This window comes from Ziziphus jujuba, chromosome 1 (genome assembly GCF_031755915.1).
Source record: "Ziziphus jujuba cultivar Dongzao chromosome 1, ASM3175591v1".
NCBI classification, from domain to species: domain Eukaryota; kingdom Viridiplantae; phylum Streptophyta; class Magnoliopsida; order Rosales; family Rhamnaceae; genus Ziziphus; species Ziziphus jujuba.
Genome location: NC_083379.1, coordinates 11389263 through 11400248, shown reverse-complemented (window position 1 = coordinate 11400248; position 10986 = coordinate 11389263). Strand labels below are relative to the sequence as shown.

Here is a 10986-nt window from a genome sequence, read left to right as displayed (position 1 = left end):
TGCCCCTCAGTTAAAAGCTTCATTTTGTTGAAAAAATATATTGATATAATATATGTATATACATGTGGAATCATTAATAAAATAAAATACAGGAAATAAATTATATAAACTAGAAATAGAACCTGTGTGCTTTAGATTTAATGCTTTTTAGTTGAACGATCTGCTCAAGACTTGTGTGATATCACAGTGTCCTTAAGACTATTTCTGTTTCACCGGTGTAGATGTTTTCAGACGATCGTCTCCCAAAATATAACAGATTGCTTAAGTCTTGGTATCGACACCACCAAGAACTTTCTCTCAAACCTTCAGTATACTTTTGCTTACCACACTACTATGAAAATACAGAAAAAACTTTTCCACTAATTTTCAAAGAATACTCATGGTAGGGAATTGTTTTCTCTTTTTTCCTTTCAAAAACCCTTTTTTTTTCCCCTAAAAACAAAAGGTAAGGAACGAAAACCCACAAAAGAAGCCCTAACATTTTAAGATCCATTAATGCCATAAAGGCCCAATTACTCAATCATTCAAAGGGGAATTTGGGTGAATGCCCCTATCGGAAGGCCATTGAGGATACATACCCACCCATTTCTGAAACTTTTTTATTTTACCCTCTCATTTTTTGATAATCCTAAAATACCCTTCGAAATATCAAAAACAAAATTTTTTTTTCTTTCTTTCACTTCTCACCAGCTCATCTCTTCTTCTTCCTCACCTTTTCCCCTAAAAACCCTAGATTTGAGTTTTCGAGCTTCCCTCTCATCAGAGCAGAAACTTTGCTTTCTGCTTGTAGTTTCAAATTTCACAGATAGACAGAACAAAAAAAATGGCCAAGTGGTGGTGCTCCGGTGCCCACCGAATATATCTGGAAAGCCCTGGTTTACAGTCATGGGTTTGGCCACCACGGCTATTGTCCCCCAGCCGCTTTGTAGCGAAAGATCCAAGCCATCTCGAAGCAGAGTATCGGTAAAAGATAGGGCCCAGGGGAGAATCCCTGCCGTAGTGTTCAGCCAAAGCCTCCTGGACAAAAAACCTAGCAACCGATCAAGGGGTGTGAAAGTGTGATAATGGGAAAGGTAAGAGAAATCTTTCTAATTCAGTATCAGAATAATTTAGCAAGTCTTTTTCCTTTTTAATATCTTAATAAATGCATTTAGTACTTTTTAGTGATCTGTCTAGTTGTAATTTTCTTATGGTTTGTTATTTCTGGTATTACTTTTTATATCAGTTTTATGTTTCTATGGGCTTGATAAATTCTCTAATCCTAGTTCTTGATTGATTTCAAAATAGACTCGTCCAGCTGTTTTAAGTACTTTCAAAATGGTAGATTTAATTGGAAATGGTGGCATTGTTTTTGAAGTTTCTCCTGGGTTTTTCCTACAGATTTATCTATTTTATTTTGAATTTTTCAACTTTCAATTTGTTTCTTGTTATCTTGAGGTTTAATGTTTAAAATATTGATCTTATTCTCTTAACAAATACTATTGCATGTGCTATTCAGGTCTTTTATTTTTTTTATTTTTATTTCTTAAAATCGGGATTACTATAAGTTCTATTTTAAGGGCAAGGAGGAGGTGACTCAAATCCATGACATTAAAGGTGTGGGTGTGAGGCAACCTCACTTGTCAGACCTTTTATCTTTCTAAAATGGCATATTTGTAAGATGTAGATAACTTCCTCATCTTGTCTTTACTTGAAAATATTTTCTACCAAATTTTATATGTAACATTTGTCCTTTGGAAGATGTGTTAGGCAGATAGAAGAGGACTATGAAATCCACTTTTATCCAATATATTCTCTTATACTATGCATAGTGAAATACTATACTTTCTATGGAGTGAATTATAGACTGTGTTCTTAAATTGAAGTATGTCAATCCTAGTTTTAAAAGAAATTTTCACTACTTATTATCTTTTCTCTACTTGATTTCAAGGGTTGCTTGGTAATGGTAGACAAGGTCAGGAAATTAACAGAATGAATTTGGATCTAAATATCTGTAGAGAGGTAACACTCATCATATTTTATTATTCACCTGGTCTCATTGATTCATTTAACGACATGAGATTCTTGTGACTAAAGTATAGGCAATGACCTAAATTTGTTGGAGTCTGTATGTAAGCAACTTCCTTGTAATAGGGGCATTCACCCAAATTCCCCTTTTGTTAAGTTTCTATAGCTTTATTATGAGACCACACTACTATAAATCTAGATTGGCATAATGATTTATATGTTAGAGAGAGAGAGAGGGAGAGAGACAGAGAGAAAGCTTAATGATATTTGCCCCTTCATTTGCTATCATTTTTTTTCTACCGTTCTAGTTTTTGTTAATCCCAAGATACCCTTATATTCAAATTAAATATTTTTACTTTTTTTTTCTGTTATTTCTTTCTTTTCTTCACCCGTTCTCTCCTCCTTCATCATCTTTATTCAAGAAGACCCCATTATTGATAAGCTTAGAACCCATCTCCTTCATTGAATCGAAACACTGTCAGACTGTTCGTCTTCTTCTTCTTTCTCAGGGCTGCGTTTGATAAGCGTTGGGCTTCCAGGAAGAAGAAGAACAAATCAGGGGTTGATGAAAACCGTCGTGAAGCTTGGCCACAGGTGCCCACGAGCTTTTCATTATTTTTGGAAAAGAATTTGTAGAGGAAAGAGTCGATGGAATGGGTGAATATGGTGTTGGGGAAGTTGTGGAAAGTGTATAGAGGTGGGATTGAGAATTGGATAATTGGGTTGCTTCAGCCCGTCATTGAAAATTTAAAGAAGCTTGATTATGTTGAGAGGGTCGAAATTAAGCAATTCTCTTTGGGGGATGAGGCGTTATCTATTAGAAATGTTTGAGAGACAGACTTCTCATCGTGCAAATGACCTGCAATAAGTTTTAAGTTTTTGCAGCTTGAATTCAAATCCAGTCGCAATTTCTGTTTTCATTTTTTAGCTATTATTTGTTTTCCATCGCCTCTATTATGTTTTCTTTTTAAGAAATTGCTGATTATTAGACCCCTAACTATGTATTTTTCTCTTTGGTGTCTATGTTGGGGAAGTGTGGGACCTAAGAGTTAAGTAGTATGCATAGTTTGGAGACAGTAGTCTTTTATGATATACGAGTGAAACCTAGAGCTTTTTCTTTGTTTATATGTCAAACTGTGGTTTTCATTAGATGTTATCAGTAATTTAACATTGGCTGTGAAGGGATAATGAATAAATTTATATTTTTCTGGTAGTCTGGATTAATATTAATGAAGGTTGGCCATCTACTCAATGTATTGATTGAAATTGGGGTTTTTTTGCTGTTTTGGGGATTTGGGCATACTTTAGCAAATCAGTCTATGAGATTGGATTTTGGTTCTATACAATTCATAGAGAGTAAGGGATATTACTGGGTATGAGCTATTGCATCAATTGTTAGATTTGAACCTTAATACTTCTTTATGGATACTCTAGGTATTTAATTATTTTCTTTGAAACTTGTATGCTAAATATTGTAACTAACTACAGATATTTCGTTTGATTTCATCCAGGTATCAAATCAGTCTCCGTTATAGTGGAGGTGCCACGTATGCTTTTAAAGCTTTCACTAAAATTTGGCATTATACCAATTGTGGTGCCAGTTGGTGTTCGAGATTTTGACATTGATGGGGAATTTTGGGTCAAATTGGAATTGATACCAACAGAGCCTTTTGTAGAAGCTGTAATATTCTCTAGTTTTTATTCATAAAACATTTGTACATTTTTGTCTTGCTAATTCAGATTTAGTTTTTAGTTTTTCTACATGATTCTCATGTCAAGATGAAATGTAAGGATCCGATTTTATTATTAAATTCTCCATATTGTTTGAGATGTGGAAAAGCAAGAAATAAGAAGGATGAGAATTTAAATGGATGGTAATTGAGTTCTCCAATATTGACTCTCTAGTTTGGGATTATTTGAACTTGTTTGAATGGTATGCATTGAACTTTAGTTAGTTTTAGATTGAAGACTATTCCCAGCTTGAAAGCTTCTTCCAATCTTTTTTAAAATGCGGTTCCATGGCAGTATGTCCAAAAAAGAGTAGTCAGGAGGGAATTAATTATGTAATTGTGGAAAGTATTTAAATAAATGGATATGAAAGTATCGAATAAATGGAACCATATCTCATTTCTCATCTACCCTCATTTCTCATTAACTGTCGAATAAAGTAGAAAATATTTATCCACCGTCATAAAAGAATTATCACAATTCCCTGTGACAACTTCAATCGTGTGTGTTTCCACCAAGAACATGCTAAACCTAGCTTTATTAATGATAAGTGTTGACAAAGTAAGAGAAAAAATGACATTAATAAGTGAAAATATTGAATTTGTAATTGCTGGAAATATTACCGTAGGTTTCATTGGTAATTATCGAAACCCTATGGTAATCACATTGTACCAATTTTTTGGTCCCCACAAGTCCCCTAATGTGTGTTAAATACAATAACATGCAAAATATACATGCTTCAATGATCCTAATGAGAAAAAACCCCAAAAGTTCTGAAAAGGTTCTCAAATTGGCACAAAAATTTGATTACCTTAGGGCTTTCGGTAATTACCGATGAAACCTACAGTAATCAATTTGTCATTGCTTAAAAAATTACCATAGGTTTCATCGGTAATTATCGAAACCCCTATGGTAATCACATTTTACCAATTTTTTGGTCCCCACAAGACTCGTAATGTGTGTTAAATGCAACAACATGCAAAATATACATTCTTCAATGATCCTAAAGAGAAAAAAATCCCAAAAGTTCTGAAAAAATTCTCAAATTAGCATAAAAATTTGATTACAGGAGGGCCTTCAGTAACTACCGATGAAACCTATGGTAATCAATTTGTAATTGCTGGAAAATTACCATAGGTTTCATCGGTAATTACCGAAACCCCTATGGTTATCACATTTTACCAATTTTTTGGCCCCCACAAGTCCTCTAATGTGTGTTAAATGCAACAACATGCAAAATATACATTCTTCAATTATCCTAAGGAGAAAAAACCCTAAAAGTTCTAAAAAATTTCTCAAATTGGCACAAAAATTTGATTACCATAGGGCCTTCGGTAATTACCGATGAAACCTACAGTAATCAATTTGTAGTTACTGGAAAAATTACCGTAGGTTTCATCAGTAATTACCGAAACTCGAAACCCCTATGGTTATCACATTTTACCAATTTTTTGGCCCCCACAAGTCCCCTAATGTGTGTTAAATGCAACAACATGCAAAATATACATTCTTCAATGATCCTAAGGAGAAAAAACCCCAAAAGTTTGGAAAAAGTTCTCAAATTGGCAAAAAAATTTATTACCGTCAGGCCTTCGGTAATTACCAATGCAACCAACGGTAATCAATTTGTCCATGCTTGAAAAATTACCATAGGTTTCATCAGTAATTACTAAAATCCCTGTGGCAATCACGTTTTACCAATTTGATTACCATAGGGCCTTCAGTAATTACCGATACAACCTACGGTAATGTTATGTGATTTTCTTGGAACAAATATTAGAGAATCCATTCTGTGATCATGGTTTTGATAGTGGCTATGAATCTTTCTTAGCCTAAGCTGTTTTCCTCCAAATTCATCATTTTTTCTCGCAGTTGATGGAAAAGTTGTATCCAAATCTTCAAGTTCTTTGCTTTTATTGAGTTGGGTATCTACCCATTGCTCCAACCAATACCTCCATCTTCCATTTACTTTGTTTCTTTCTATTTCTGCTGATTTCTACAAGAAAAAAAATTTCATAGGTAGCTAAAGCTATTTTTATAGATGAAATTATGTAAAGACTATAGAAGAACTCGAACTTACCCAGTGGCTATACCAGTATTCTTTGATCCTTTCTCTCTTGATCAAAGCCTCTTTCTTGCTTAGAAATGAAGCATCTGCTTCGTTCTTTGATAGAAGGCTGTCATCCCATCTTCTTTGATTGTTCATGTCCACCTAGAAAATTTTGATCAAATTTAGCAACTTCAATTAATGTGCCTATGTCTCTAATAAAACAATTGTTTACACTAACAAGGGACCAAGTGTTGTATTGGCCAACCTACCCTTAATATCTGGTCTCTCAAATTTTGCAAGTGATTATTTTCATCACAGTGATAAGTACTATCACTGGTTTGGAATCTCTTTGCATAGACCTGGGACTAAATATTTTTTATGGATTGTAGGCATTTGAGGGTAGTAATTGCTTGTCGTCTCAAAGCTCGACCACGAATAATAGCTTGAAGCCTCAATATTCCCTTTAATGCCCTTAAAGTCTTTTTAGCCTACAGTACACATTCACATTATATATATATATATATATATATATATATATATATTATCAAAAGCTTGTATTGAATAAGGAATTTTGAAGTAAAAATGAGATAGATAATAATTTGTCTGTGATTAATAATTAACTTATTAACCTATAATTCTTCACTTCTTATTTGTAAGCATCATGATATTGTGTTAATAATTAAGCATGGTCATGCTAACACTCATTGCATTATGCCAAACAAAATTGACTCTTTAGATTTTCCAAAATCATTCATGCAATCCCAGTTGAAAAAAGTTCATCACTAATTGATAAAAAAATGCAAATAATAATAATAAATAAGTATAGAGGAATAGCTTGAACAAACTCACTAGGTAACCCCTGAAGGTAGTTTGGATTTTGATAGTAGTAGATTCTTGGATTTGCTTATCATATTGGCATGTTAAAGGAGCAACCTTGGTTGGAGTTGTTTCAGTGTCCAATTCTTGTTTTGTGTGTTCCTTAGCGTTATGGGTGGAGTGAGGAGTGGCTGTGAGTCGGACAACCTTAGCAGCAGCAAGAGCATGGGCTGTTGCCACAGCAGCCTCAGCAACAGCAGCAGTGACAATGGCGACATTCAAAGCATGGTTGCTCTATTCTTCCCCTGCCTCACTTGCTGTCTTCTCTTTCAATGGTGATGGTGGTGCAGTTAGAAAGGCTAATCTTTTTATCTTAATCCTGCCATATACCCATTTCCTTCTCTTCTCCTTCTGAGAAACCAGTTGTATAATTCATAAAACGAAAAAATAATAACAAAAAATATAGTTTCAGTTTATGAACAATGGAACCTAAAGATGATAGTGAGGAAAATAGTACAACTAGTGGAATGCTTACCTTTTCTTGTCTTGATTGTGCATCCCAAATGAATAACCTCTTTATCAAAATATTAAAACAATTTCCTCAGAGATAGCCATTTAAGGATGCTGAGATAAGATGAAGTTTTGTTTTTTTTGTTTTTTCTTTGTATTTTTGTTTAAGGGTGCTGAGATGAAGCTTCCTTTGTTTTTTCCACGGCAAGTTTTGTTTTTTTGTATTTTTGTGTATTCTTGTAAAAACAATTACCTGATGTACTCCCCCCCCCCCCCCCCCCCCAAAAAAAAAAAAGAAAAAGTGGATTTTTGTTCTTTGTTTGTTTAAACAAACATAAAATGACCTGATTTTTTTTTTCTCCCAAAACCAACATGGAGTGGAATGGATGGATATCCTAGTCATTTTTCATTGTTTTAAGATTAAAATGGATATTGAAGGGTAGAAAAAAAAATGATAGCAAATGAAGGAACAGATATCATTAAGCTCATCCAAAAGGGATATTGGGCCAAATTCCCTTTTTTTTTTTCTTTTTTTTTCTTTTTTTTAAAAAAAATGGATTTTTGTTCTTTGTTTGTTTAAAATAGAAAATGACCTAAGTGTTTTTTTTTTTTTCAAAACCAACGTGAAATGGAATGGATAGATATCCAAGTTATTTTTTATTGTTTTAAGGTTAAAATGGGTATTGAACGGTAGAAAAAAAATAATAGCAAATAAAGGGGTACAAATCGTTAAGCTCATCCCTATGAGAGCATGGGGCCAAATTCCCCTCATTCAAATCCAACGTTACACATTTTTCCTATTTACTTAATCTGATCAACTTCCTAGTTTACTTAAAAGCAAATACCATCTTCATCTTCCTTCTTCGTTCATTCATTCATTCCTTTTTTATTTTTTTTTTCCGATGGTTTTTTTGAGCTTTGGCACTTATGTGAAACCAGCATTTGATTGAACAAAATCAGGACCCAAACATCTTAAATGAGAAAAAAGGCAACTTTTATGTTTTATTGCATTTTCAAAAGTTACAACTTTGAAACTTATTAAAGAAGAGACACAGAATCAGCACGATACAAATCTTTAGAACATGATTGGCCGAGATAGTCATGCAATTAGCGATGGGAGCTAGAGCGAGAATGGAGGTTGAGGATGGGGAAAGAGTTTTGGATGCATGACTTGGACACCCATAATTCGTCCTTTGATGAGACGCGCTCCCGTACACAAATTTTTCACCCAAAAACAAAAAAAAAAAGAAAAAGAAAAAAAAAGGGGGTAAGAATTCAATAGGATCTTATTTGTGGAGCATATATAATTGAGAAACGGATAAAAGAGTCTTTTTAATAGATTTATCACCGCTAAAAGGTTGTAATCAAAATTTTTAAATTTTTAATAGAATATGAGTTATGTTTTTTAAAAAAAAAAAGTTTTTGAGTCAATATTAACATTTCAATTGATATTTTTGTAAAATATAACTCTCAATATTTGTTAATATGGATTTTTTTTTTCATTTAACTTTAGATGAAAAGAGTTATTTATGGTATTTGTGTATAATGTATAGTTTAATTTAATTTAATTATTGATAGTATGTTTGATTCTATTATGCTTTTTTTTTTCTTTTTTTTTTTCTGCAAGGGAGAATTTCGCTGAGACCCCCTAAAATATAGGTCCAATTCAAGTCTACTCCAAGATTTTAAAATTTCATAAAAACATTTTGTTTTTATTTTATGAAGCCGCCATAAAACCACCTACCATTAGCATCTATCATTGAACATGTATATAATGTCCAAAATACCCTTAATGACTCACTTGAAAATGTTAAACACTTTCAATTATTGTTTAAATAAAATATACAACAAATAATAATAAATGGCATTTGATGACAAATATAAATGTGAAATGGTTGGTGTTTCATCGTATACAATTTATAAAAAAGCCTCCAAAAATTCTTGTTAAAGTATTCAATTAATAAACTGAAACCGTACAAATTTTACGCAACATACTCTGACCAACACAAAGCTAGATGGATATGCTAGCCGTCCTACTCAATAGCTAAATCCCAATGCATTTACCCAAAGAAAGAAAAATAAAAAATAAAAAAATGAAAGCTAAATCCCAATGCAACCTGACCAACCGCAATCCGGTAAATATTTTACATTACAATCTGCTCAACCACTGTCCATTGTAAAGGTGACATTGTGCCAAAAAGCTGATTACCTAATTAAACTGATCAATCCAATTCAACAAGTTGGGTTGGTTATTTGATAGTAATTAGATTAATTAGGTTTTAAAAATTCAAAATTGATAACCAAATTGGTTTAGATCAATTTAAAAAAAAAAAAAAAGATGAAATTGATCCAAATCAAATCTATTAAAATATAAATAATTAAAAATATATATATCCATAAATAATTAATAAATTATTATTTTTTCTATTTAACATGTATACTAGTTTGCATTATTTAGTTAAAAAAATAGAGTATAATTAATATATTATTTTAATCAATTCTGTTTTATTTATTTTTTGTTAAAAATAAATATTTTCATTTTTCAAAATGTGAAAAAGATTTTAATAGAAAATTGGATTTTTTACATAAGTTAAAAAAATCAAAATCCAAAGTCAACTAGCTAGTGTATGAAATTCTAAAGCCCAAATATTACAAACCTAAATTTAAAATCAATTCAAAACTACCATCTAATCCAATTCAAATAAATCCTAATTAAATTGAATTGAATTAGATTTAATGTTAAAATTGATATGCATTGAAAAATCGATTAGTAATTAAATTGGTTCAAATCAATGAACACCTCTAATCCACTAAAAATCATATGTCAATACACTTTTTTACCCTTTTCTTATTAATTTTAACATAATATGCTAATGTAAAAGTGAGTTTCACGGAATATTTGAAATTAAAAAAAATAAGGTGTTTCTAAAATGAAAAAAGAAAAAAAATTCTTTTTTTTTAATTAAATACTCAAAAGGTATCTACGAATTTTACGAAAAAATTTCAAACGCTCCCAAACCAGTTTGCTCGAAATTAACGTCTTATTAAAAAGCATAGTTTTAATTTTTTTTTCTGACAGTACGTATAATTACTTCATGGAGAGTTATTTACTAAAAAATAAAAAAATAAAAATAAAAAGTTTACTTTATGGAGAGTGATACCATACGTCAGCCTATATATGAGTACACAACGATGCCGTGTTCTTCCTTTGATGTAGCCACGGTAAGATTGGTGACCCCATGTGAATGAATTATTATTGGTCGATGCGTCAGTCTTTAATTTTGGTCTCCTCTTGTCAAATGTCAAACATCGTACGACTGTTTGGGAAAAAAACTTTAGCACTTCCGGAGGGCGAGTGATTGGCTACTCTTGAAAATAGATTTACGTCGTGTGGGAATGATTTTCCACATCAGCAAACACTAGGCTGAACCACTCTCTCTCTCTCTCTCACACAAAAACCTAAAAACCCGTTATCTTCCTCTTCTACCCAGAAACCAACAACTAAACCAGAGACACTGCATTAGAAAACACAAAAAGACAACACGCAAACTCTCTCTCTCTCTCCTGTTCTGCACGGCTCTTTTTCCCTCTCTCTTCTCTTCTCTTCACGTCTCTTTTTCAACAAAATGTGAACCATTCAACTAATTGGTGGACAAAATTTACAAATAGAGGCTCTTTTCCACTCCCACTCTTTCTCTTCCACAATCTGAATTCGAACCATGTCCCAACTTCATTTATCAACAACTGTGTATCTCCAACGGTATAAATCAAACAAAGACACACAGTCTCTCGTTATTACAGAAAATACAAACTAGAATTAATTAACAATATCAAATCTCTATTAGTCAAACAAATGCCCAAATCTTGATAAGTAT

At 32.4% G+C, this 10986-nt stretch overlaps 1 long non-coding RNA gene and 1 pseudogene across 1 annotated transcript; one reads left to right on the top strand and one right to left on the bottom strand.

Annotated features, from left to right (window-relative positions):
• Window positions 1-250: 250 nt before the first annotated feature.
• On the top strand, window positions 251-3879 carry LOC125418585 (uncharacterized). Its single transcript, XR_009638196.1, has 2 exons — window positions 251-1073; window positions 3519-3879. It is a non-coding gene; the product is annotated as an uncharacterized LOC125418585 (long non-coding RNA).
• A 1576-nt stretch (window positions 3880-5455) lies between these two features.
• LOC125418252 (protein IQ-DOMAIN 11-like) lies at window positions 5456-10845 on the bottom strand (annotated as a pseudogene).
• Window positions 10846-10986: the final 141 nt, after the last annotated feature.